The following is a 27,565-nucleotide window of genomic DNA, read 5'->3' as shown; positions in this document are numbered from 1 at the left end:
ATGGGCAAGGGCTCTGACAATGTTGAATGGATTCGAACCACTTGTCGTCTATCATTAAGGTAGCTACAAAACCACTGGATAACTGGGTCTGAGGCGCCTACATCTCGCAACTTCAAAATTAGGGTTTCGTGGTTGACGCTGTCGAATGCCTTACTCATGAGTGCCATTTTTTGTTGCCACTTTGGGTCTTTGTTAACCTGTCGTTAACCTGTCGTTCCCAAGAAATAAGATTAAGAATAACCAACTATCGCCGTATTCTTTTGGTTTGTTTCGTTTTGATTCGGTTTTGGTTTCCCGATACTTTAATGTGTAAGTAAGCTTCTAGTCACCAGTGGTAAAGAAATTCCACGAACCAAAATCTGCAGCACTGCTTACACGAAAATATTTCTTAAATAACACTTATCAGATAAAAATGTTTTTCGATACTTAACTGAGCCGAATGCAAATGAAGTAGCTGTGATTCAGGGCAGAAATTCCAGCAGAAGAAAATATCTAAGCAGGAAGTCGAGTACAGTAGCTACGTACATCTGAGCAGAATTTCCAGCGGAAAGAATATATCTGAGAAATAACTGAGAGCAGAACAGGTATAACTGATTAGAATTGAGGGTATTTAAGCAATATCTCAGCATAATTTTCAGACGAAAAGCAGAAGAGCAGAGTATTTCAACAGAATATCCACCACACAAGGAAGACATTTGATTAATACCGTAGCTTTTACTACCATTTTAATAAGCACTGTACCTGTATCTGTTCCAGCGTATATTTCCGTTACTTGCTTTATTTAAGAGGAGATTTGTAGAAGAATTCGACAACGTCCGGTAATGCTATGAAAAATTGTTCGCTTATCCTTTGCATGAAGGTAGTCCTTATTAAAACTAAAAACGTTATGTTGTTTTTTTCTTCAAATAGTTTTATTTTTCTGAGAAAAACGAAATTTTTTGATTTGACATCTAGACTCGTCTAGACTCGATTGAGAGGGTACAAATTGGGTTGAAAATTGACCATTTTCAATCGATTTTTTTTTTCACAGTAACACCCTTTAAATAAATATTGGAAATGCCCCCCGACTTGACGCAGATTTAGTCTTGTTGCATGCTGTTTTGGTTTGTGTTAACGAATCTCATCCAGTAAGTGTTACAAAAATTGCTTTTAACGATAAACATATGGGCTTTCGAGTAAGGTTTTAAAGGAAAATTGTTTGTCTGTCCATTGTTTAGTGTTTATTCATTCATAACGTTAGTCAAAACATGATCTTCACCTCCATTTGCATTTATTCTATTCCACATTAAACTCGTTGCTTCCATCAGGGAAGCTGTCGGCGAATTAATTCTTTTAAAATTTTGATTGTCAATTTTCTGTTTCACGTTTTGGGTCTTCGTCGATACGCACCGAAAAAGATAAAGCGGACCTCCAGTGCGCGCCGAGAGCATTCATAAGTAAGAGAAACCGGTAAATCCATCAGGCCGAGAAATTTTGGAGTCGCCAGCGTACGTACTGGTACGTACGCACGGTTTAGGCCAGTAAATTTGCAAACTGCAAATAAAGTCTGCAGAGCAAGGCAAAATACCTTCAAAGGTTAAAGCTATTCAGCGATACTACACAGCAAAACATCTGAATGATTTATTTTCAAACTGCCCAATTTTGTTTTCGTTTTTTTTATCAGTGAGTTAACTGCTTATCGAATCCTCAGTCTGTAAATTTCGTGTTTAAAGCAAACACATCGTCGCTGTCGCTTGACAAATAAGCAGTTAAATTTGATTTTTTTGGTCTCTGGTCGCAAAGAGAAGTTCTATCGATTGAATGACGTGATGTATGAAAACGCGGGGAAATTTGTTTGCGTGGTGTCAGTGTAGACTGAATGAAACGCGAGTAAACGGTGCGAGACAGAATTTTCTTCTCGTAATATTTCTAGCACAATGCTCTCGGTCATTGTAGTCATAGTCAGCTCTAGCATCGCTTCTATAATCAAGGTCCCTTCTACTAAACACGCATGCAACCTTAAAATGTTACGAGCGCTATCAACGAATTTCTTCAGGACGCACTATGTGGTATGCACATTTTATACAAAAGGCCGAATACCACTAAAATCTCTATAACGACATTGAAACTTTTTCTCCAGAAATTGAGAACCTATTAATAACCTTATTTGCCTAAATTTATGTTAATAACCCTTTATGTAAGAACCTGTTTAGGCTAACCTGAAAAATAATAGGTTTTTACTCGCGGGTTTTTACTGCATTAAAAATACCACGCGTCGGCGCATTTTATGACAAAGAACAAAGTTTTATTTTCGAGGGACGGTCCGTTTGTGAAACAAACACTATTCGCCACTAAACAGCATTATCGTAAAAAAAGTGACGTCTTTTAGATTCAAAAACCTTTGACAAAATCTTACGTGAGTCATGCATACTTCTTGTTGTTTTTGATCAAATGAAAGGAAGAAGCATAAAACTTAACTCAAAAGATATGCCAAAGAAAAATTTCAGTAATGGAAAAAATAATAACGAAAACAGCACATTTAACTCATAGCATTCACTAAATTTCTCTCTTTAGCTAAATTTGATAGTAATATGATCCGCATATTCAACTGTACATGTGATCGACAGGCTAACATTTGATGTCACTGAGTTACCGGGGAACTGATAGGTAAATTGTTGTTTTTTGTTGGTCATAAAGTGCAGATTAAGCTTAACCAAAAATCCAGTAGTATCACCGGAAAAATCAACCTTGCGGATTTTCGTCTGATATTAGCCAACTCGGCCTACCGCCTCGTCGGCTATATTCTGCGCGATTTTGCAGCATAATTGATAAATACTGTTCGATACTGTACCAAGCAGTCATAGAAATTTCTCACAGTTGTCTTTAAAGTGGGGAAAATGTCGTTGGAACTGTTCTTGGAAGAAACTGCAGAATACAGGGCCACTTTCCTCCACCTTATTTACATGTGTCGGAACGCTTTGTAGAAATTAAAGAAGCAATAACACAATAGATGATATTTTATTAAATGATATAGTGATAAGTGGCCTGGTCTTGTTACAACGCGCGGCAGTTGTTGCGAAAACAAGGTACTAAAAAGTGCTAAAAAGTAACGTGTAATCACCAAATTCTCTTTTATTTGTCGAAAACGATGACGAAAACCAACCTTCTGGAATATCGTCTGATTTTAGCCAACTCGGTCTACGGCCTCGTCGGGTAAGAATTAGGTGATATTCCGCGCAATTTTACAGGGTTGCAGTACGAAATCAAGGTGCAAAAAAGTGCTAAAAAGTAACGTGAATTTACCAAATTCTCCTTTTATTTGTAAATTATTCGAATTTGAGCCATGCGTTTAGACAGACAGACAGACAGACAGACAGACAGACAGACAGACAGACAGACAGACAGACAGACGGACGGACGGACGGACGGACGGACGGACGGAAGGAGGGAGGGAGGGATGGACGAACAGATGGATAGCTTAGACCCCACAAGAACACTGAACGCATCTAGCATTTTAGATTCCCTTTTTAAATAATACACTGCTTAGTTGACGCTGTCCCCGACATCAGCTTGCTATACATTTTATTTGTATGTGACGGTCCGCTGCCGCACCGTCGAAAAATCGGTGACTGAGCATCGTTATTGGGTCCCGGACCTCCTCTCCCCCTTTCCACTGTTAATGTTTTTAATTTGGTTACTCGCTTGTTAATCTGGACTCTGTTGACTCGCTTTAACCCTCCGTTTCTCAGAATGTCAAAACTACCAAACCCTCAGCGGTGCTCACAGAAAGGCTATCAATGGCAATTAAGGTCTCTGTGACAATGGACTAAGTGGTTGGTATCGTTTTCAAGGTGCGGCAGGCTCTAGAATGGCTACTTAATGTCCACCTGTAAATATGTGTGGGACTGCCGTACCCGGCTGGTTAAATGGTGGACATCCGTCAGTCGCTGATGGCAAAGTAACCAGGCAGGTTTGCTTTCGCGACTATTCAAACTGTTGTTACTGGTCTAGAAACATTCAAGTAAAAAACTGCGGATCTTTCTATGTTTACTACCTCAGTAGTACACCTGAATGTGCTCTCCGTTACTGCGGCACCGACTAAATCTGGTTGTAATTACAGTTACTGCAGCGCTGACTAAACAAACATGTAGTGATAACGTTTACTGTAAATCTCAAATGTGGCCTAAAAACGTTCATTTCTTATGTTCATTCTTGTACTAAGGTTTTAGCGTTGTTGTGATTTGACTAAGACAGGAAAACGGCAAGTGCCTTTGTTTCCAGTCTTCTGACATTTTGGCTTTCGCATGATGAAAAGAAATGGCCTCGAAACATGTTTAAAATCAATCCGTAAGCCAGAATTCCTGTTGTGTCCATAGTTACTCGGAAGATTAACAGACAAGCTTCCAGAAACAAACTGAACAAAAAAAACGACAGAAACACAAAGCTATATTAAAAAAAAAAAACAAATCACACGGGTATTTAATGCTCCAGCTCTTTTATTGACCGTTCTCATATGAAAAAAAGCTAGTTACTGACGTTACTGCATGAAAATGTTATCATCGATGTCAACTACCTTGACAGCCATTTAAGTTATCCACTTGATAGAATCACTTTCTCGAGAATAACTTTAAACTTGAAAAGGCTAATAACACAACTGCATGCTTATTACTTTAACAACTTTTTAGTTATAAAACAAATACTCTGGCTAATTCTTAAGATGGTAATTTGAGGTTTACTGATGTACATACGGTTTTGCAACAGGTACACGACTTCCAAGTATGACCGACGATATAAATATAAATAGTTACTTGAGTCTCTAAGTAGAAAATAAGAATAAAAATTGAAGACTGTTAAATATGCAGTTCGCATTAGGATACAGAAGCTTCATCACACCCATATACCCGATACGAAGAACAAGATTTGGCGTTGTTACACTTTACAAAGTCCAACAATATTTGAGACAATTTGTATGAGATCTACACTAATGTGAGTAAGCTTTCCCAAAACAACTTTGTACTATTGTGTACGAAGCGGCAACCTGCTTCACAATTGTGAAACTTAAATAACGATCTTTAAAATTATGTTTGAATAGCATTTCTCGTTATCACTATTAGGTCCTTGCCACCATAGAGAATTTTATAGAATAAAATTTAGCAGTATCTCGGAACTCAAAGTTCATCACTAGTTTTTCTAGTGAAATGTTGGTAAGTAAAATAAAATGAAGGTATTTGCTTACTTTGAGTCTTGGTCTCATTTTTCATCCTGTATGTCATAAAAAGTCATTGGGAAATTTTAAATAAAAACCACTTGTAAACTTTCACTTACAGGGTAGATAATATTATCATACAATAAACATAGCTTACTTTGACTTTCTTCACCTCGGAAGATTTTCAGAGATAACAGGAACGACCACGATCTTACTCGAGAAACGCATTACAAATCATCGTGAATGGGTCAAATCTGGAGAGTGGGGAGATCTAGAGGGAAAAATTACTCAGGGTACAGGTGGTGGGTTTATTCAAAGGGTGGGTAACGCTATATCCACCGGATAAATCGCTATCCAGTGAATAACTGTCATACAAAACCTACTTCGCCACCCAGCGCCATGATTCGCTATGATTTATCCGTTGCATAACACTATCCACACTTTGAACAACTGATCTCACCTTGTCCCGATATTTACAGAGGAACCGACCTTTGGGAGGGCTCTCCACTGTCAATGTTTGGAGAGAAATGAAATAAAATGTTAAAAAAGGCCAAGTTTCCAATTCGCCAAAATGGAAAGTGGAGCATCTGTGCCAAAATCACATTCGATAGCCGAGTTCTGAAATAATGATTTTTCATTAAATTAGTTTGGAGTACTTACTTCATGACCTGACGACTTGCTAGTTCACTTACGCAAGCCGTTTTCATTTTATAAAGCACCAAAATTGCGTCGAATTCAGAATATATTCCCCACAATACTGAAACCAAAGCATGTTCATGAAAAGAATTCTCAGGCAGTTAGCAACCAAATCAAATTTATTAATAAAGCTTGTAAATTTTCCCCTTTACAATCACGTGCCTAACTGGCAACAAACATTTCGGCTGTTATGATAACGGGCCACCTGACAACGAGCTCAATTTTAGCGATAACTTGAGATGTACAGGCATTAACATGTCCGTCTTGGTTTTCAATAATGAACTTATCATCATTTTAAACTAGAAATCTCCAAGGCGAAATTTCGTGTGGCTGTGTAGCGCATATAGTTAGTTCATAGAAATGTTAAAATGTAAATGTTAAATGCGCCGATGATTGAAAGTTTTTCCCAGACGTTTCGGGGCTACTGCCCCTTCTTCAGTGGAAAATGTAACGCCAGTTATCATCATTTTACATGAGCAATTTTTATGTGACAATTTTTATTTACTCGTGTAGATGAGAAAAAATGGCTAATTTTTATGTGAAAAATATATTTGTTGAGAAGCTGGCGCCTTAGCTCTTATGTGGCAAATAAAAATTGTCACATACGAAAAATTGCTCGTGTAAACGACTCGTCACATAAAATGTGGCAAATGTTGCGTCAGCACATTTGTTCCCCAGACTCCCAATCTCCCACTTGGAACTGTCCGCGCGTATCTCTGTTCGTATATCTGCTGTACAAGGTCATTACTGGTGCACTAAACTTTGCTGTGTCATCTACACGATCAAATATATTTGTCACATAAAATTTGTCACATAAAATGAAGTTTTACTGTTTATCCGAAGCCTTGCTTTGTTTTCTTGTTTCAAATCCATTAGTTGTAACTTCGGATATTAATTAGCAAGTAACACAAAATAGTGGTTAAAAAATATCAACCATTGCCGCATTGTTTAGCGTTTAGTTTTTGGGTTTTTTCAATACTTTATTTTTATAAGTTCGCTTTCAGTTGTCTCCACTGAAAAATAAAAGAAAGGGAAACCTGTTTGAAGTTCACCAGTTATAAGGAATATCATATTACGAGCCAAAGTGAGCAGGATTGTCCAGAGAAAAGCTCTTTTCAACTCCACTAATGAGGTGAAATGTTTTTTCGATATTTTACGGAACAGTACATGAATGGAATCAGTGCCTGAGGTGGGGGGGGGGGGGGCGTGCCCCGCCCCCCTCAGTTTTTTTCCCAAAAAGCAAAAACCGACCTTTATAAAATGTTGAAAATAAAATTTTATCTCCCGAGAGGTTTTAAACAATAACATTTGTACTTCTTTTTTATTTGTTTGTGGGGGACAACCAGCGGCGCAAGCACCTGTTTGGGAAGTTTCAAAAAACGACCTGCCGATGAAGTCTACGTTTGCCTCTAAGGCAACTCAGACAGTTTAATAACTACGATGACTCTGAAAGGTGAAACATTTGCTGGTTTCAAGATACAGAGACAGTCGGTTTTCTATTTTGTAATTGACGTTGCAAGTGTTATACTCTCTTCAATGTGCATTGGTTTGCTGAGACATTGTAGGAAGTAAATAATTCGCGATATGCGTAAATCACAAATAGCTCTTGGAGAACGCTGAAAATAGCATTTCCAAGCCTCTAGATTTCAAAATTTTCTGGAGGAAGCATGCCCCCAGACCCCCTGGTGCTGACGTGCCTCCCCCCACTTGTTTTACCCTTACTACGGCACTAAATGGAATATAATAGCTGTGAGATCTAAGCGGAATTTCCAGCATTAGAGCTATTTCTTATTTTATAATGTCTAAACAGAATGTTAGGTGTTTATAAACTAAATTAGGAGAATGAACCATATTCGTATTCTCGGTATTGGACTCGAACTAGCTTGTAATGGAGGTTAATGCGGGCAATATTTTCAAATACAAATGACATGAAGCTCTTTTTAATGATATTCTCCTGCATCATCCTCCATTGCAAGCTAGTTCCAGTCAAATACCGAGAATAAGAATATGGTCTATTCAAATATAACATACTAAATACAACATTGCAATCAAATGATTTTTTTTAATAATTTTTTTTAAAAAAAATGGATTCTCCTTTGAATCACGATGGCCGTGTCTTAACGCGCTGCTTTGTTTTTAGCGTGCAAAGAAAAACAATAGCTTTGCTACTAATGAGGAAAGTGACTCACACGGAGCTACCGTGTTAAGACACGCATATTCAATTTAAACATGCGAACCTGCCTTATTCCCTGTGTTCACCTGGAGGGTCACAACTACAAAAAAACATGTTTAATGCAATAGCTTCATATGAAAAAAAAAAAATCAACAGAAAGGATGTATCAGATCTACAGAGCAGAACAGATACAGCTCATAAAGTAATTAAGAGCAGAATTACTACATATCGGCATAATTTTTAAAAGGTAAGCAATTGCCTGAGCAGAACATGTGAGCAGAATATCTGAGCAGAATTTCTAGCACAATTGGTAATCTTTAACAGGCAAGGTCACTCCGAAAATGATGCACCTTTTTCTTACCACCATTAAAAAGTTGATAAAAAATTGATACTCACCGGTGTTTCAAGCTCCAAAGAACGTTTGAACTTCAGGAGTTTTGCCTCCAAATGTCGCGAAATTTGATAAATTGGTGGCTGTCATTTCAAACGTCACTCAGCAACCTATCAATGTTAAAAGTTCTAAACTTATCTGTGTTTATTTTTAAAAGTCTTGCCCTACTATTTTCTTGCAGTAAAGTAGCGTTTCGTTTCGGTTTGGAAACCTTTTTTTTTCTGTCAAAACAATTCTAATGTACCTAAACGTGTACCATACGTGTTAAAAAATGAAACAAAATGAGAGCAGAACTGATATAACTGATTAGATTTGTGAGCAGAATAGCTATATCTCAGCATAATTTTTAGAAGCCAGAAAAATATCTATCAGAGCAGAAATAAGAGCAGAGTATCTCAGCTGAATTTCCAGCACAATAATTGGCTAATCATTTGGAACAGACTTTAACAAAGACTTTTTCTAACAACGTGATGTGAGAATAACGCAACATTTTGAAGAATTGTATCATTCTTGATGGCGTTTAAAATGAATTAATGCTTGGCAACCATCATATGTAGAAATTTGTAATTATTCTTAAGCAGCGCACACGATAACTGAAATAAGTGGTCCACGTTGTCTTCACACAAGACGCTCAACTATTAATGTAACCTTTTTTTATCATTTAAATCTGAAATCATCTGCGCTAGTGTTTATTTTTGAAAGTCTTCCATCGGACTTGGCTTTTGACTTTAAAACTAATAGCCTTTTCTTCCGACAAGATCACATTTTTTTACCCAAAGGTACAATTGCCAGGGGATTATTTTCATTTTAGCAACCATCGGTAGTCAGAGCATTTTCAAGGCAACCAATGGTACATCCCGTGAACTCATCAACAACCAATAGGAGAAATACATGTCAACTTCACCCTTGGCGTTGCTCTCTTAAACGCCAGTGCTTATTTCCAGAAGATCACATTGTTTTGGAGCAACCGGAAACGAAGTATGTTTTAGTGCTCTTTTTTGCTTTTTTGTGTTTCTTGTATACATTATGTTTTGATGTGTAGTATTTTCATGATTTCTGACAAATCGTTCGTATATTCATTCTTTGCAGGTTTGGATCATTTGAAAACTAAAGTGTTAACCTTGGAACTTAAGCTTCATTTATTTCATAGCGTATATTGGGCTTATTCAGGGTGAGTAGTGCATATAGAATTATTCTACGTGTTATAATTTCTAGTTCAAATGAAAATGGCGTTCACTTGCGTTGTAAAACGTTTTTTTGTTCCACAGAAATGGCCACTCATCTGAAGATTGTTCTTTTGCCTTGTCTGTTGTTGTTCATGGTTTTAATGGAAGAAGTCAAACCCGTGCTGGCCAAGCATGGAGAACGGCTAAAACAAAGGACAAAAATACTTGAAGAAACCGTGAGAAAATTGAACGACAAGATAAAAGCACTGGAAGATTGTAAAAGTAAGTATGCACCAGTTCTGACACACCTGAAAAGTCTTAAAATCCTTTCGGCAAGGGTGCCAGTGAAACACTTGCTCTCGACTTAGCTGCCAAAACTGAGCGAAAAACAACGTGATATTCATAATCTCAACATCTTATGTTTTGAATCAAGTTTTATTTCCGGACTCAAGGGAAACATAACATATTGATACTTGTCATATGCATTGGTCAGAGCGTTATTTGGAAACTTTCGTTTTTTGGCCCAATTCCTTCGGTGTGTCATATTACAACTGTGTTCAGTCAGGCATAATCCTACTCTAAGGGCTTTTAAAGCGACTCGTTGCTAACTACAGTAAAAACCCGCGAATAAGAACTTATTGTCTTTCAGGTTAGCCTTAACAGGTTCTTAAAAAAATGGTTATTAACACAAATTTAGGATAATTAGGTTCTTACTTTCTGAAAAACAAAATTCAATGTTGTTATTGAGATTTTAGTGGTATTCAGCCTTTTTCTTGTATAAAATTTTCATACCACATAGTGTTTATGTAAAAATGAAGCACTAACCATATCATATTTTCCCAAAGGTGAACATTTTTAATCAATTTTAAAAATTAAGAACCTGTTTCCAAATTTTAGGCTAAATAGGTTCTTATAAAAATGGTATCTAATTGTGCAAATTTTAGCCTAAAACAGGTTCCTAAATGTTAGGTTCTTACTCGCGTGTTTTTACTGTATTATATTTCAGCCTGCTGCTCAAAGATAAAACAACTTAATGAGACTGTCAGTGAGTTGCAAGAAAAGATCAACCCCAAACCAGGTACGTTGATACACTCTGTTGAGATACTAATCAGTTTTGCTAAAAGTGTGCTAAGATTTTTTGAACCGGGCAGTAAGAACAAGCAACTTTACTCTCTCATTTTGACGGAACAACAATACATATGCAATACAAAGAAAATAAAACAAACAATGCAAGCAAGGAAAAGGACACATATTGGTAGCCGTGAATTCAGTGTTGCGAGTAACACATTTAAGTCCCTACACTTAACAACAGTTTTAATTTAATGTTGGATTTTTATCTTTGAATCTATTTAACAAGTCTTAAGAATTGAGCTATTAAAGAAAATGCTAAACTAAACTGAAGCAGTAGCAAAAATGTTACACGACACTAACTTCACAATAAATTTTTAGATATTGACGAGTGCTCTTCCAACTCGCATACCTGTAACGTCAATGCCGTCTGCAACAATACACTAGGGTCGTACACATGCGCATGTGCAGCTGGATTTTCAGGAGATGGACAAACTTGCGTTGGTAAGTTATTTTAAACAATGATTAAGTTGCGGTATGTTCCTTGGCTGCCAAATAAAATCTAGATGGTAGCGCCACTGAGTGAGGTCACAGAGTCGTGCGGTTAATTTAGCAATTAATTGATGCCATATCATAAAAGTGAATTAATAAGCCACTGTTGGTTTCCGTTATCGCTTGTGTAACAGGGCGAGTGCAAATTTTCTTCTGGTTGCGCGCTATGTACAAAACACTTGCCTTCGATGCAGCAGGGCATGACACAAAATCCGGGGATTAGACTGTCTGCGACACAGGCTTTTCTTACACAACACTAAGTAACAAAATAATAATACGATAAACTCCTTCCAATATCAATACAGACGGAAGTACCTTCTTAAAGGTAAGTCACGTTTTATGAAAACTAAGCAAAGTTATTTTTTTGCGTGTTTCTTTATGCTCATAGATATCGACGAGTGTGCCAGCGGTGTACATGACTGCCACAGTTCAGCTTCATGTACAAACACTGTGGGATCCTACAACTGTTCCTGTGACCATCCTTACACAGGAGATGGAAAAACATGCAACTTGGTATCAGGTGAATATTTCCATTTGTTTGGCTACTCAGACTTTTTCTCCAAACCTAAACAAGCTTATGACAGACACCCGTTATTATCGACAACGGTCACCTTTCTGTGTCCCGAGTGATAAACTCTTATACATCGTTATTCGCGCTTTGCGGACACTGTTTATCTGCATGTGCACGTTGTTGAGTTTCAAGAACAGTTAAGTTATTATAGCCCAAAAGTAAAAGTGAATCAGCGTAAGATTTCCCAAGTTTTAACTTGTCAGTTTTGCTGCTGTCTATCCAATAAAATTCACTTACCTATCCTCTTATATGCATATGTTGTGTTTCTTTGCCGTTTGGAGGCGATATGAAGCCATTTTAGCGGGTTTTAGGTTTGCTGGTTTCCTTTCTATATATACATAGAGAGGAAACCAGCAAACCTAAAACCCACTAAAATGGCTTCAAATCGCCTCCAAACGGCAAAGAAACACAACATATGCATAGAAGAGGATAGGTAAGTGAATTTTATTGGACATTTTTCCTCTATTTTGAATTATTTTTTACGATCGGTAAATTCCCATACAAACCCTTATAATAACGTTATTACGCAATGTCATATGTGGTCTATATGTTGACGGCTCCTTTAGGAGCTTGGGCTACCTGTGATCTAATACCCTCAATTCTCTTAAGCGTGAAATATATATTTTTGTGTTATTCAAGTGTTTGAGTACTGTTTTGCGAAACCGGTGATTTTTTTGACACGTCCAAGCAATTATTATTTTTTTTTTTGAAAACTGCTACGTCAGTCACGCAATGATTTTGCAGCAAGCTTCACGCATAACTGCTTTTAAAAAAAGGGCTGGTAGCCAGAGAATTTTTGAGCCGGATTACTTTGTAGATGCTCTTCATTTAATAGAAAAAATTGTGTCAATTTTCATCCGTGTACAGTTGAGCCGGCAAAGTCGCGTATCAGAGACGATTGAATGTTTGCACAGCGAAATAATCTTATTTTTGTTCTTGATGTAAAAGCTTTACTTACACACTTCCCAAGACTTAAGTCAACAAAATGGTAATGTATAGTATTTCTACGAACTATGATGGTATTTGTGAAGGGATCCGCAAAGCCAGCAAGTGGTCTGCAAAATGAAAATGAAATCTTGGCGCGGGTAATTTAATACATGTAATTAAATTCTACCACGGCATGCAAAATTTCACGTTTTTGAAATTTTCTAAATCTTTTTGCCTTTTAAAATGTTTCTTGACCCCATCTTGAATTAAAATTCATCTAAAACGTTTTCATGTTTCTTTTTTATTTTTTCACGTTTGTATTTAATAGTTGCCTTTTTTGGCTTTTGAAACGAACACGGCATCTATTTATAGATTGAGGCACCATGTTGATGTTTACATATTTGCGTTATTTGTCGTAGTAGTTCACTCGGCCGCTTTCTTGGCCAGGATTTAGATCCCGCACTTTTGATATTTACTCAGCAGGAGCAATTAAAATTTTATCTAATACCCCGATTTCTGTTAAACGTGAAAGATATATTTTTGTGTTTTTATTCAAGCGTTCGACTCAAGCGAGTTCTGGAGTCCGAAACCGGTGATTGTTTCGACAGGTCGCTGAGGTCGAAGCTTTTTTTACATCAGTCACGCAATGTTTTTGCAGCAAGCTCCTGCATTTAAAAACGGCTCCAGACTCTACTTTGAAGATGTTTTTCATTTAGCAAGAATTGTGTCCATTTTGTCTATTTCCATCCGTGTACAGTTGGGCCGACAAAGTCGTGTGTCACAGACGAATTGAATGTTTTTTGTTCTTGATGTAAAAACTTTACTTGCACACTCTTCAAGAACTCATAAAACAAAATGGAAATGCAAAGTAATAATATAATAATTTTTTCAAACTAGAATGGAATGTAAATCGGTAAAGCCATCGTGTGAAATAATAGACGGCAAAAATGAAAACTTGCCCTTCGGCGCGTATAATTAATTAAATTTTATAACGGCATCAGTATTTTCACGGCTTTTAAGGATTCAAAATTTTTAATGCAATTCAAATGTTTCTTCGCCTCATCTTGAATCTTTTTTTCACATTTAGTTGAGATTTTTAACAGCATCTGTTATCTAATACATGTGGTCTTATGCATGCCCTTTTTTAGTCTTTTTATTTTCTTTTGTAATTTTGTTTAGAAATGTTTCTGTTATTCTTGATATTTGACTCGTTTAATTCGCTTTTTTTTATTATTTATGTTACTCGTTTTATTCGAGCAGGAGCCAATACTGTAATTTTCTGGTTACTCCGCTCTTTTTAGCGAGGAATATAAAAAATATATTTTTTGTTTTTCATTCAAGGGTTTTGAGTTTCAGTCGGAACCGAACGGCGATGAAGAAATAACCTGCAATGAGTCACGCAATCAAGAACTTGCGTTTGCGTGACTGCTTCCCAAAATTGACTTCAAGAGCTTGCATGTTTGAAAGCTGAAAAGCTTTCTTATCTTGTTCTTATTCCCATTTTTTTTGGTGTGGTACCTTTTTAAAAATGTTTACATGTAAAAACACGTCTTAGTTTTTAACGAAATTGTTTGTTTGTTTCGGTCGGAGATCATTTGTACTGCCATTTAACTGGTTTGAGTTCATTTATTCAAGATTGCGCACAAAACGTTTTCAATACCTACGTTATTCAGTATTCGGAAGAAAAATAAACATTTGAAAGCCTAAGTAGGAATTTGTCCAAGCACGGACAAGCAATCCACAGATTTGCGTGTTACTCAATATAAATTAAATGGTATTTTAAAAGTTGTTGCTGTACTTGTCTAATAAAGTAGTTAAACATCAACCGCCCGGTTTTAAGCATTAAGCTTTAGGCGTCTTGTTTACTTTAATCTCAGTGGTACTGTACTATGAAGGACTTTTAAAGGAACTAAATTTGGCACAAATGCCTGTCAAAATATGGTCGTTAGTTTCGTACCCATTTATGCCCAAACAGCAAAGTTGCAGATAAATTACAGTATAAGGTTTTCTGTCTTTTCCATCAACTCCGGCGCCTTTATTTGCATTCTTTTTCCATAAAAAAACGCAGCAAAATGATACAAAAGTTCGTGTGTTCTTTGTTTAATGAATGTTTTTGAGTGCAAAAGTTTCAATTGTCAAGTTATAATTTTCTTTCTCATTACATTTTAGAGTGTCAAACCTACACAGTTTTGAACACTTTTGACAGAAAATATACATATAGCACCGTGCGAGGCAATGAACGATGTGACGTTTTAAGCAATGGTTGGTACCGTTTCGATGGAGCTGCAGGTACGATGTATTATACGATATATTAGTACGTATTCAAGGATCAAGCCTTATTTATGGTAGTTGGGAAGTTCGTTTTGCAACTCGGAGACTACAAGTTCAGGCATTTTATCATGTCACTATTTTAATGTGTCCTAGGTTACCTTATCCCAGTTGCGATTTTATGGCACATCTCGTGTAACATACGTTTTGCGATGCTTGCTTCACACATTTTGCGATGATTTACAAATTAATGCACTAGTAATATCGCACCTTAACTGATGTAATATTATCCTCTATGGACTGCCAATAAAAGAACTGTATAAACTTCAAATAATTCAAAAAACTTCCGCATGTCTTATCACTGAAACTAAACAGTACGAACATATTAAACCTGCCCTACGAGAAATACAGTGGCTAACAATTGATTCACGGATTATATTCAAAATTCTTCTCATCACTTTAATAATTATTCATGGAGGACTTTTCCCAGCTTACTTGTCGCCCCTCCTACAACAGTACCACCTGCAACGAAGCCTACGCTCATCCTCTAAGCTACTTTTTTCTATCCCTACTGTGAACTCTGTGACATACGGTGAACGTGCAATGAACTCTTGCAGTGTGTTCCATAGCTGCCTTTTCTTTCTCCGCAACCATACTATGGAACAGCCTTCAGGGCTCTGTTAAAAGTAAATCATCTCTTTTCTCTTTTAAATCTACACTTAAAACATTTTTGTTTTGATTTATTTTAAATGAGGAACCGCACCTAGCTATCATGACACCTTGTTTTTTAATAAGTTATTTCATTTGTTTTACTTGTTACTGTTATAGAAAACATTATATAGGTTTTAACTAATTTATTTTTTTACATAGTGTTGTAAGTGCATTGAGTTCTTTTTTAAGGCGTTCGAAAATCTTTATTAATACTATTATAATTACTATTGTTATTATTATTATTATTATTATTATTATTATTATTATTATTATTATTATTATTACAAGTGAAACCGGTAAAAACAATATATAATTATATATCCCATAGAAAACAGGTAAATGTGAAAATAGATTAGTGTGTATCAATCAGATCAATCTGCAGCTTACTTTCATAAGCAAATGCCCACAATGTGCGGTTCCAGAAAATATCCATACCCACCCCAAGGATGGTCATTGGAAATTCCGAGGGGGATGAGGGTCTCAATAGTACAAACTTTTTAAAGAAAGTATGAAGCAAAACTAGAAATCCCAGGGGGTGGGAGGGTCCAAAGCAAAGAACCATCCTTGGGGGAGGTATGGATATTTTTCGGAACCACACCCTGTGGAACCAAGCCTGTGCTGCAAAAAAACTTGACACATTAACTTAACCTGGAGTAAAATTTGTGGTCTGCGGTAAAAATTATGTAAATTCTCTGTTATTTCATTATTTTTACATGTTTTTATTGAAACAAAAAAATGTTTTGTCATGAACCTCAGAATGGTTTTAAAACTTACATGTAATTAAGTGTCAGTATTTACATGAAGCCTTATTGGGTTCTAGGAGAAGCCACGAGCCAAGCAGCCCACACTGCCGGAGCTTATTCCGGTTTCTGCAGCATTAAGCGGCTAGGAATATTTCTACTCCCCCCTGAATGGGATGCTAGTCCACTGCAGGGTCCCCCCCCCCAGCATTATGTCGCCGGTACCCATTGATACACCTGGGTGGAGAGAGGCACTATGAGAGTAAAGTGTCTTGCCCAAGAACACAACACAATGACCCCGGCTGGGGCTTGAACTCGGACCGCTCGATCCGGAGTCCGGTGCACTAACCATTAGGCCACCGCGCCTCCCATCTTATTGGGTTCTGGGATGTTCATATTATATAAAAAGCCATCAATGTCACTTAAGTATATTCAGGTTTAAACTGGCAACATGTGGGAATCAATCATGTGATAATTTTATTACATTGACACAGTGTGTATTTTTGAGTTCATTTTGACTAACAGGAATGCCCTTGCAAAGTCTTCCAAGTAACCTGTAAATAGAAAGAAAACAAACAAAAAACTATTATTTTGCTGAAATTGCTATTTTCCAGCATGCTGACTGTATATTAAAATTAAATGGCCCTTTTCAGTGTGTGAAAACTGGCTGCTTTTATGTTAGGCCAGTGGATCCAATATATTTTTTCCACTTGCTACTGTAGATAGCCAAATGACATTTATGGATTTTTATTTTTTGTTGTAGTTGTTTCGAAAGAAACATGTGGCTTCGGGTAAGCTTATAATGGTTTCACCTTGCCCAGTCTACCTAGGTCAGGCAAGGAAGAAATTAATTTTCTTTGCACCCTTCCTTTCATTAATTATTGCAGAAAAATGTCATATTATTTTAATAATATGTTTTGGACCCTAAAACTGAATTTTGTAATCTGTTCATTTCAAAGCATTACATCACTGAAATCTATGTTTGGTATTCTTGTAGAGCAAGTTGCCAACAAAAACTAAGCTGAAGTTTATTTAAATCGAATTTACAGCTACTGCTTGGCTAATTTTAATATGAGTTAAAAAAACTTGGGTCTTGACAAAGTGCGAGCCAACAAGTCATGAGAGCCATTCCACTATATACAAATAGCACATTGGTTGGCCTAAAAAGCTCCCTGGTTAGCCTAAGCAGTACTCCAGTTAGCCTGAGTATAGTTAGCTGAGGTGGCTTCAGGTTATGCTATTTATTGGAGTTAGGTATTTTGGCTTGTATGGCACTTATGTGTCATGAAACATACGAGGCATGAAAGCCATTCCAGTTAGCCTACATAAGATTCCGGTTAGCCTATATAGTACTCTGGCTAGCCTTAAAAGCACTTTGGTTGCCAAAGGGTACATCATGTTGCTTGCAGTTAGCTTTATATTGGGATTAGGGTTTTCTGGCTTGCTTAAGTTTAAGGCCTCGCGATTTTTTACATTGCTACTTTAAAATGCTACTGTAGGTCATCCAACAACTGAAAATACAGGCCTTACAAACAAACAGATTTTGTGTAAAGTAGACAAATGTCTGGACAAAAAGCAGATCTTAAATGCCTCAGACAATGAATGTGTGTAGAGAGAAGGAAGGAAATTGCCAGAATTGACTGTCACATAACTATGTGTAAAACTAAGAGATCAACAATTACCTGAACTCCATAGTTTAACTCGCTGAACAGTAATCCAGAATGTCCTGTCAAAACATTAGGCATTCTATTAGTCCCTGACCTGTAAACCACAAAATGCAAAGGAAACGTAAATCTATGTTAACCAATACAATAAAACATCATGGGAAGAACAAATTTTGAGTTAAGAAATGGTCTCATTCATTAAACATACCCAAAAAGGCATTCCAAAACGTGAGTAGCACTGTTTAATTAAAGTCGAGATTAGCTACCAGGTTGACTGCAAGTAGTCTCTAGTCTAACTTAAAAAAAGAGATCACACTGAGCTGAAATGTTTCTTCCAATTTCAAAGGTATCACATAAAATCTTCCTGACGTAATTTTTCTTTGCGGTCTAAAATGGCCATTTGGTCAATATTTTGAGGAACATTTTCTCATGTATAAATAATGAAAGGATGCGAGTCTTATTAATTTGGAAAACAGTAGCTTAAAATTCAGATAACGAACATAAATAACAGTTGTATGCCTCGACGAAATGACTACCATTTAATACTATCGCCTTGTTCTCACCATCTATCTTTTTACGCCTAGCCAGGCTTTAATTCCAGTAAGCTAAGTTGATAATCATGATAAACGTCGAAGACATAAGCTTTAACCAGTCTAAAAAAATCATTGTTCAATGAGAAACGCTCACCTTCCTGTTAGTTTCTTTTGCCCACGTTTTCGCACGTTTCTACTCATTCCATATTCTTCTTTATCCGGAATACAAATAAAGGAGGTTTTCGCCACGTTTGGGGACTCGTTTTGATCGCGTCAAGAAGGAAAAACATCGACAAAACTGTCCTCTATAACTCAAAATTTTGTCGCATAGTCGCCATTTTGAAAATGCTCTTCATGAGCCCACAATACGGACCACGGGGAATCCGCTGGGGTGACCACCAGCAGGGGGAGGGGGAGGGGCAGCTATTTAACTTCTCCCCAGGCCCACTCCTTTCGTCTGGAAGAAATTACATTCAACCTCGCGAAAAGCAATTGAAATGAGAAAAAACTGACAACGCTATTATAAAGAGCATACACTCCTCCCTTTGGCAAAATTTTCTTTTATTCCTACCGCAAATTGTCGTTGAGAAGGAAGCCAACAAACTTTTCAGTTGTATTTTTTATTGCCGTCCTTTTTTAGAAAAAAGTAATAATGGCCATTTTTAAAAACACTATTTAAAAAGCTACAACTTGGCGTAAAAAAATCTTAAGAGAAAGATACAGGTAAAGTTTTCAAGCGAATTTAAAACTGCGGTCCGTTCTGGTCACGTGACCAATGACGTCATAACAATGATAAGTGATAAAGTGATAAAAAAAGTGATAAAAATGTACTTAACATATAAATATCTACCAACATGAAATGTTTTGCTTCCTCACATTTAATGCAACGCTAGATACGCACTTGTACCCAGACTCCCACTTTTTGAAAATTGTACATAGCCCCCTTAATTTTTTATATTTTTTTCGGTACCCGGGCAGTCTGAAATACCTCACACCAATGTGCTTCAAACTGCAATGACTGCTTTTTCAGTAACAAAATATCTTTGTCACAGTAAGCAAAAACGAACTTCAGGGCAATGTCACGTGACTAATGACGTCATCGTCCTACGACTTATACAAGAAGTAGTTTATGGTAAAAGTTATTTCTATACGACGTACTACTCCTGCTGACTTCAAACTGACCAAGTTATTTGGCATTGACGATTTTTCAGTTGCAAAGGAGTTTGGGAAGGTTTTTATTATAATTATATATTGTTTTTATAATTTTTTTTATTATTAAGGAAACGTCTATTAATGTAACGGTGCAAGGGCACAAGCATCTCGGGCGGCGATAGGTTCACGGGGGTACTTGGAGAAATATTTTAGCGAAAAGGTGTCCAATTGGGTCAATGGAGTAGTTAAGTTAGCAGAATTTGCTCTATCTCAACCACAAGCGTGCTGCATAGCTTACATCTTTGGCTTGAAACATCGATGGATGTACTTCTTAAGAATTCTGCCTGATATTCAGGATCTATTAGAGCCACTAGAGAATGCAATATCGCAGGTGTTTATTCCTATGATTACTGAGCGCAAGTGTAATCAGCTAGATAGGAACATTCTAGCATTGACAATACGCCTGGGGGGCCTGTGTCTGGGTAACCCATGCCAAGAAACAAACCGCGAGTACGCTTCCTTAGTCAAAGTAACAGCACCCGGTCTCTCCTTGAACAAATCGAATCTCAGTCACATCATGACCAGCTATCAGAAGATTCCCTCATAAAATCAGCACAACAAGCAGTACGAAGTGAGAGATTAGTAAAGGAATTCGAAGACAGGGCAGAGCGTATTAAGGAGATAGCACCACAGAAGACTCAGCGAGCATTAAACCAGGCTTCGGAAAAAGGATCATCGACGTGGCTTATATTTCTTCCACTTCAAGATCTGGGCTTTAACCTGAATAACAGAGAGTTTCGCGACGCTTTTAAGCTACGATATGACTGGCAAGTGGATGATATCCCTTCCACATGTGCTTGCGGGGACATTTTCACAGCATACCACCTCTATGATTTGCAATTATGGATTTGGTTACTCAGCGCCAAAACGAGCTTAGAGATCTGGAAGCCGAACTTCTGAGTATGGTATGCCGTGATGTCGAGACTGAGCCAGTTCCCCAAGACCTCTCTGGAGAGCAGTTAAGTAGAGGATCTAATTTGGCACAAGATGCGAGATTAGATATCCACGCACGTGGGTTCTGGGAGCACCAACAATCAGCCTTTTTTGATGTAAGGGTCTGTCACCCAAAATGCTGATTCGTACAAGGACCTAGAGCCGCAACAAATCTATCGTAGGCATGAGGACGAGAAAAAGCGTCTGTACTCAAAGAGAGTTCTTGAAATTGAGCATGGTACATTTACACCTTTGGTCTTCATCTCAACCAGCGGATTTGGAAAGGAATGCCTGTGGTACCACAGTCGACTAGCGGAGCTGATTGCCATCAAGAAAGGAGAGCGATAGGCAAAAACCATATCATGGATCAGAAGCCGAATTTCATTTGCATTATTAAGATCTGCCTTCATTTGTTAAAGAGGCTCTAGGGCACGAAGAAGACCTCAGAGAGATATTAAAAACACTAACATTGACGTTCAAATTGCAGAAAGTGTGCATTGTAAATAGTTTAAATACTTTTTTCTTTTGTTTTTGATTGCTACTCCGCACGCCGGATCACATAAAACGCACAATGTAACCATTATGTTTCCTTTGCATTTCAAACCCCTCATTCCAATTTTAAACATTTCTCAGGTTTTATTCATTTTCTATATAACATATTTTGATTTTCATTTTAGCGACAGTATCAGAGAACCGTTTATTGTAAATAGTTTTGCGCCATAGATAATGATCACAGATTTTTTTAATAACGAATTGTTTTAGTACTATAAAAAATATATCTATCATTATTTCTTCTTCTTCTTCTTCTTCTTCTTCTTCTTCTTCTTCTTCTTCTTCTTCTTCTTCTTATTATTATTATTATTATTATTATTATTATTATTATTATTATTATAATTATTATTATTAAACGTGTACTAATGTCTGAAAACTATCTTTCGATATCCCATTTTACTTAAAATTATAACATATAAGCCTTCCTTTCTGATTTCTCCGGTTCATAGTTGTTTTGTTTTGTTTTATTATTTTGGTCGAAGGAAAAATATCATTTTTTTTTATGCAGGGACAAGAATGGCCACTTCATGTGTGCCTGCATTTAGATGTGGAACAAATGCCCCAGGCTGGCTATCTGGCGGGCATCCGACACAGGCGGAAGGTCAGGTAACCAGACGGGTTTGCTTCACTTGGGTTACGGGCTGTTGTCATGCAAACATCGACATTAAAGTGCGAAACTGTGGCTCATTCTATGTCTACTATTTGAAAGCGTATGGTGGTTGTACTGGCTTTTGCGGCACAAACTGAACAAGTGGAGACCACTTCTGTCTGCAGTTATTCCAGTGGTTAACAAAATGGGACGACCGCGCAACGGGATCCTTATTTTTTTAATCACGAGTATGATTACAGAGAGAATTGCACAACAAAGAGGTTTATTACCAATTTATCACAACTAAAGCAAAATTAGTGCAAAAAATATAGACAAAGTGAAGTCCTTTAACAATATATGACCTTTATCATATAATGCGCATGGAAAAGTAGGAATAACAAATATAAGTATCTAGTCAAAAGAAGGAACCAAATAAAGAGCGCGAGCATTTTTAAAGTGGACACTTTGTTATTGGAAACCTTAGCTGTTCGTGAAATTGCGTAAAAAAATAAAAGGGCGTAGCGAGAACCAATTGGACTCAATAGTTCTGTCATAGTAATGATTATAAAAAGAAACCAAACACATTACCTGTTTATCAAGGAACCTTATGATGCTTTAGGGCTTCTCGTCATTGGTAATCTATTACAGCTACCCCGGTTGTTAAGTTAAAACCTGAGTATACTTGACCAACAAAATTTAAACTCTATGAGGTCCAAGTTTCATGCCATGGTAATGCCAGAAGAGGTCTAATATGGCAAATTACTAACAAACTACTCATTAAAAGGTTCTCTTTTCTATACATTTCTAGCAATTTTAAAGAAATAGGTCCTTTAAAGTGGTCAGAGCATATCAAATTCATGAATTGAAAACATAGGGGGTTTCCTTTTAACAGACTTTCTTCGTCAGCATTATTGGGCTAGCTGTACTAGAATACCATAAATGGAAAAGTCTAAAATATTGTGGGTCGCCTTAAAGATAATTTCCAGTCCGCATCGTTTAAGTTTAAGTTTAAGAAAGAGAACATAAGCCTTGGCCTTGGTTAGCTTTTGTTTTGTCGTTACTGTAGAGCATGGTGCTTAATCTCTTCAAATTATAGGTATCATTTTAAACATTTTGGGCTTAGTTCTTGCTTAGCGTTCCAATTTCTTAAACGGAAATGTTATTTTTTCCCCGTGTAGGTTACCAGGTGTAGAATGATTTAATGCAATATAACAACTTCAAACGCTTCTTAATGACTGAAAGTTGCCGTAATGCTCTAATAAAGCGTCGGTAATAAATAAACTGAGGCTTTGTCTATATAAAGTAGAGTTGTGTTGTCTTTGGGCGTCGCAAAATGAAGCTTAGCGGTAATAATCCTTTTCTCTGTTAAACCCGACTTTTTTGGGGAAATTGGATGATTTGTTATTCAAGCACTACAACGAAATAGAATATTGAGTATATTGAAAGAGAAAAGGATCGAGTCAAAAAAAAAGAGAAGACAGCCAAGATACACACCAAACAAATCCAGCCGCTCTCATGTTAAGACTCGACTTTGTGTCTTCCAAACAATAGACCATTAGCCGACTAACTAATCCGGGAGTATTGACAATAAGATATATCTATTCAAGTCATCCCTTTACGTGTCATCCCTTCGGTGTACGTAACAATAATTAATTTCAGCAGTCCTACATAAGTGCAAAGTGTAACCTTAAAATACGACAATCTAAGAGGACTACATTGAGACAACTGGATTACAAGAACTTTGAGTTTTACAGTCGAGCAAACTTCCGCTTACGAACACCTCCTGTGAAAGGACACTTAGTCATGGTCCCAGTACAGATTTTCGACTTCCCACTTGCATAAGAGGACACGTCTCCCCAAGTGAACACTTCCCAAGTTGTCTTAAGGACGTCCGCATAAGGATGCTCCACTTTATATCGAATTTAGTCGACACAGTTGGTTGTTGGAATTAATATTTTAATAAAATTAGTGCAAGACTGGCACGCAATTCCATTTTTAAATGTTCGTTTCTTTTCGATCGACGCCTTTTTCGAGTCCTCTACCCCTTTTCCTCCGCCAACCCCAATACCCCCAACAGCCGTCCCGTACAGAAAACTTAATATACGTCCTCATGGTCATAATGAAAATATGCCCCGAACATAACTTTAACACTCCCACAGAAAATACTTAATAAACACAACCATGTCCATGACCTGCTATAACTGAGATTTAACCACATGCAACAGGTAAGTACTACCTATATCAAAAAGGTCGATGGCGAGTTCTGACACCAGTAGATTGGAAGAGAAAGGAATCTAGTCGAGCTAAAATAACGATCAAATGAAGAACGAATGAGAGTGAAAAAAACAAGAAATACATCAAACAGTTCAAATCGTTCTCATGTGATGACTTGACCTTGTGTCTATTAAGCATAGACCATTATATATAATTAGCCGATAAACCTGTTCTTCCGCTTAAGTCAACAATGCGAGTATGAACATCAACATATCCTAAAAAAACACTTGTGACCCTTTCCAGGTCGCGGTCTTATTAAAATATGTCACGAGCAGAGCTTAAAAACTCCCACACCAAAAATACCTCATGAACACAAACAAGTGCATTTCCTATAACTAAGATTTTACAATATGCAACATAAATGAACCACCAAAGTAAAAAAAGACAATGGGGAATTCTGGGATCAATAAAGGTTTTTGGGAAATTGCCCACCTACCCCTCCCCAAACCTAACATTTTGCCCAAAGCGATAAGTAAGGGTTAATGTTAGGTTTGGGAAGGGGTAGGTGGGCAATTTCCCAGAAGCCTATATTAAATTGAAAGAGAAAAGGATTGAGTCAAACTGAATAAATAATGGTCAAATGGAGAACGACGAGGAAACGAAAGCTTTCGTATGATTTTTGCCCAAAAGAAACTGAACTCTGAACTCTTATTGTCGTATTCTTAGGATAAATTTTATATTTTGTTATAAATTACTGTTGTAGTCATACAACCATTTTTATTGTTATTTTTGTTGACGTTAGCAATTATTTTTGTATTTGATTTAAATAGCTTTGTAGTTACCTAGATACTAAAGTTATTTTTTGTGCAATATTATATGAAGTTGTCTGAAATTGGAGGATTGTTGGATTGGAAGATTTCTTTTTGGAAAAAATGCCATTAACCAACAAGGCAGATTCTTTTTTTTAAGTCTTTTTTCAGTATTTTCCTCCCTCGGAGCTTACCGTGCGGGGTTTTCCCTTGTTGGGGGTTGTAGGGATTTCTTTTTTTAAATCGTACACCATCCCCTCCTCAAAAGTTAACTGGTTCGCCCTTTGGTTGACCCACGAACGATTCGTGCAATGTTTATATTTCATTATATACCGCTAAAATATATCTCAGCACAGCTTAGTGTTTAATTTAAATTCCGAGACGTCGCATATTTCAACGGCTTCCTAGTCTAGGCTGTCAGAAGGATCTGGGATACTGAAGAGTTCTTAACTTTCCTTTTTTATCAATCCGTTGTCTGTCATTCAGCTGTTCTGCAACCTCAAGTTGACTTCTATTTTTATAATTCTCAGAAAACTACCCCTACCCGGTGACATCATGTCCATAAATCACTAGGTCGATAAGCGTTCTGTCATAACCTATCTCTTATGCTTTTCATTATCAAAATACTGTACTGCTAAGTGGAATCGGTAAATCGCTGCTATTTTAGGGAGTACTTAAAATCGTTCGATTCAGGGGTCAGGAAAAATGCCAAGGAATCAGTTATTTTATTGCGTTAATTGCGTTATCTGCAGAACGCGCATCTTTTTCACGCCAATACCTGTTGCAAATTCGAAAGTACCTTTGCAGTGAAAGGAAAATAGCATAACTTAAAACATCAGTTGATAAAATCATTTATAATCCGACAAACTAATTGCGAAAAGAGTAAATAAAAAAATGTCAACATAACATTATTTCGGTTACACACGCCTCAAACGCTAATGACATCACTAGTCAAATGTAACATTTTAGGCCTCAGACAACCTGTACATATAAAGACAATTATTTTCAGCAGTCTTACCTGAGTACATAATGTTGTTAAATAAGTAATCTAATAGAACTAAATTGAGATAGCTGTATTACCAAAATCGTGCACAGTCATGGTCACAGTCATTTTCAGCACCTCTCCCAAAGTACATACTTTCCCCGTTGACTAATACTTGATTAAAATGACGCTATTAATACTTGATTAAAATGACGTTTTTATATGTTTGTTTCTTATCGATACTGTTTTAGAGTACCCTATCCCGTTTCTTCCGCAATCCTCAACAACCCCCACCACCACCCCCACACAGAACACCTTGTATAAGCCGTCACGGTCATAACGAATATATGTCACGAACATAACTTGAACACTCACACTGAAAATACTTACATTATGAACACAAACAGGCCCATGACCTATCACCGAGATTTTGCCACATACAACATGCAAGAACTTAGCTAGCCGAATAAAAAAAGACAATGGTAAATTCCGTAAACAGCTTCAAGCCAGATTGAAAGAAAAGAGAAGTTAGTCAAATTAATAACAATCGAATAGCCGGAACAAAAAATGGTGAGAACAAAAATGGTGAAATTAGGCAAAAAAATGCTTTAACCGACACAACTCTTACTCATTTGCTGACCTTGTGTCTTGAAAACAATAGACAATTAGCCCACATAAACTAATCCTTCGTTTAAGTCAATAATGCGAGTATCAACATGAAAATATTGCGGCTATCCTATCTATCCTCGTAGAGTTTAACGTCTTCCCAGTCTAGGCTGTGAGAAGGATCTGGGATACCAATAAATGCTTTAATTTTCTTAATAAATCAATCAATTTCCGGCCAACTTTATCGTTCTGTACCAGTTCACAGACACACAAGGCCGTTTTCTGTCATTCAGCTGTTCTGCGACTTCAAATTGACTTCTTTTTTTTATATTTCCCCAAAAACTGCCCCTACCCGATGACTTCCTGTCTATACTTTATTAGGTCGATAATCGTTCTGTCATAACTTATCTGTTATGCTTTTCATTATCAAAATACTGCTAAGAGGAATCAGTAAATCGCTTCTATTTTGGGGAGTACTTAAAATCGTTCGATTCAGGGGTCTTGATCTTACCAGGAAAAATGTCAAGGAATTTTATTTCATTGCTTTAATTACTTGTGTTATCTGCAGCACGCACATTCATTTCACGCCAATACCTCTTGCAAATTGCAAAGTACTTTTACAGTGAAAGGCAAAAAGCATAACTTACAACATCAATTGATTGAAATTATTTATAAACCGACAAACTAAATTTCGAGAAACAAGTATATAAAAAATGTCAGCATATCATTTCGGTCACACACACCTCACACGCTAATGATGTCACTAGTCAAATGGAGAATAATGCAGATCAGGTAGGCAGTCCCCCACCCCACCCGCGTCACTATATCAGCAGTCAACCTGTATATATATAAACAATCATTTAGCAGTCTTACATGTGTATATACTGTTACCTAAAATAAGATAATCTAATAGGACTAAATTGAGACAACTATATTACAAAAATCATGCACAGTCAACCAAACTTCCACTAACGAACACCTCCCGTGAGAGGACACTGAGTCAAGGTCCCAGTCATTTTCAAC

General features: G+C 37.0%; 1 long non-coding RNA gene and 1 pseudogene across 3 annotated transcripts in view; both read right to left on the bottom strand.

Moving 5' to 3' along the window:
• LOC144665203 (uncharacterized) overlaps positions 1–27,565 on the bottom strand; it is a 277,333-nt pseudogene that overhangs the window by 234,359 nt on the left and 15,409 nt on the right. The gene's annotated exons all lie outside the window — the stretch shown is intronic.
• On the bottom strand, positions 16,903–19,244 carry LOC144665430 (uncharacterized). Of its 2 annotated transcripts, none has more exons than XR_013572930.1 (3): positions 18,800–19,244; positions 18,131–18,209; positions 16,903–17,002 (listed from the first exon to the last, which is right to left on the bottom strand). It is a non-coding gene; the product is annotated as an uncharacterized LOC144665430 (long non-coding RNA). The 2 variants fall into 2 exon arrangements; XR_013572929.1 differs by having other exon boundaries at positions 18,131–18,174.

The sequence above is a fragment of the Oculina patagonica genome, chromosome 9 (genome assembly GCF_052425735.1).
Source record: "Oculina patagonica isolate OP01 chromosome 9, crgOcupat, whole genome shotgun sequence".
Lineage (NCBI taxonomy): Eukaryota > Metazoa > Cnidaria > Anthozoa > Scleractinia > Oculinidae > Oculina > Oculina patagonica.
Note: the sequence above shows the minus strand (reverse complement) of the source record. Positions and strands in the feature narration are given on the sequence as shown.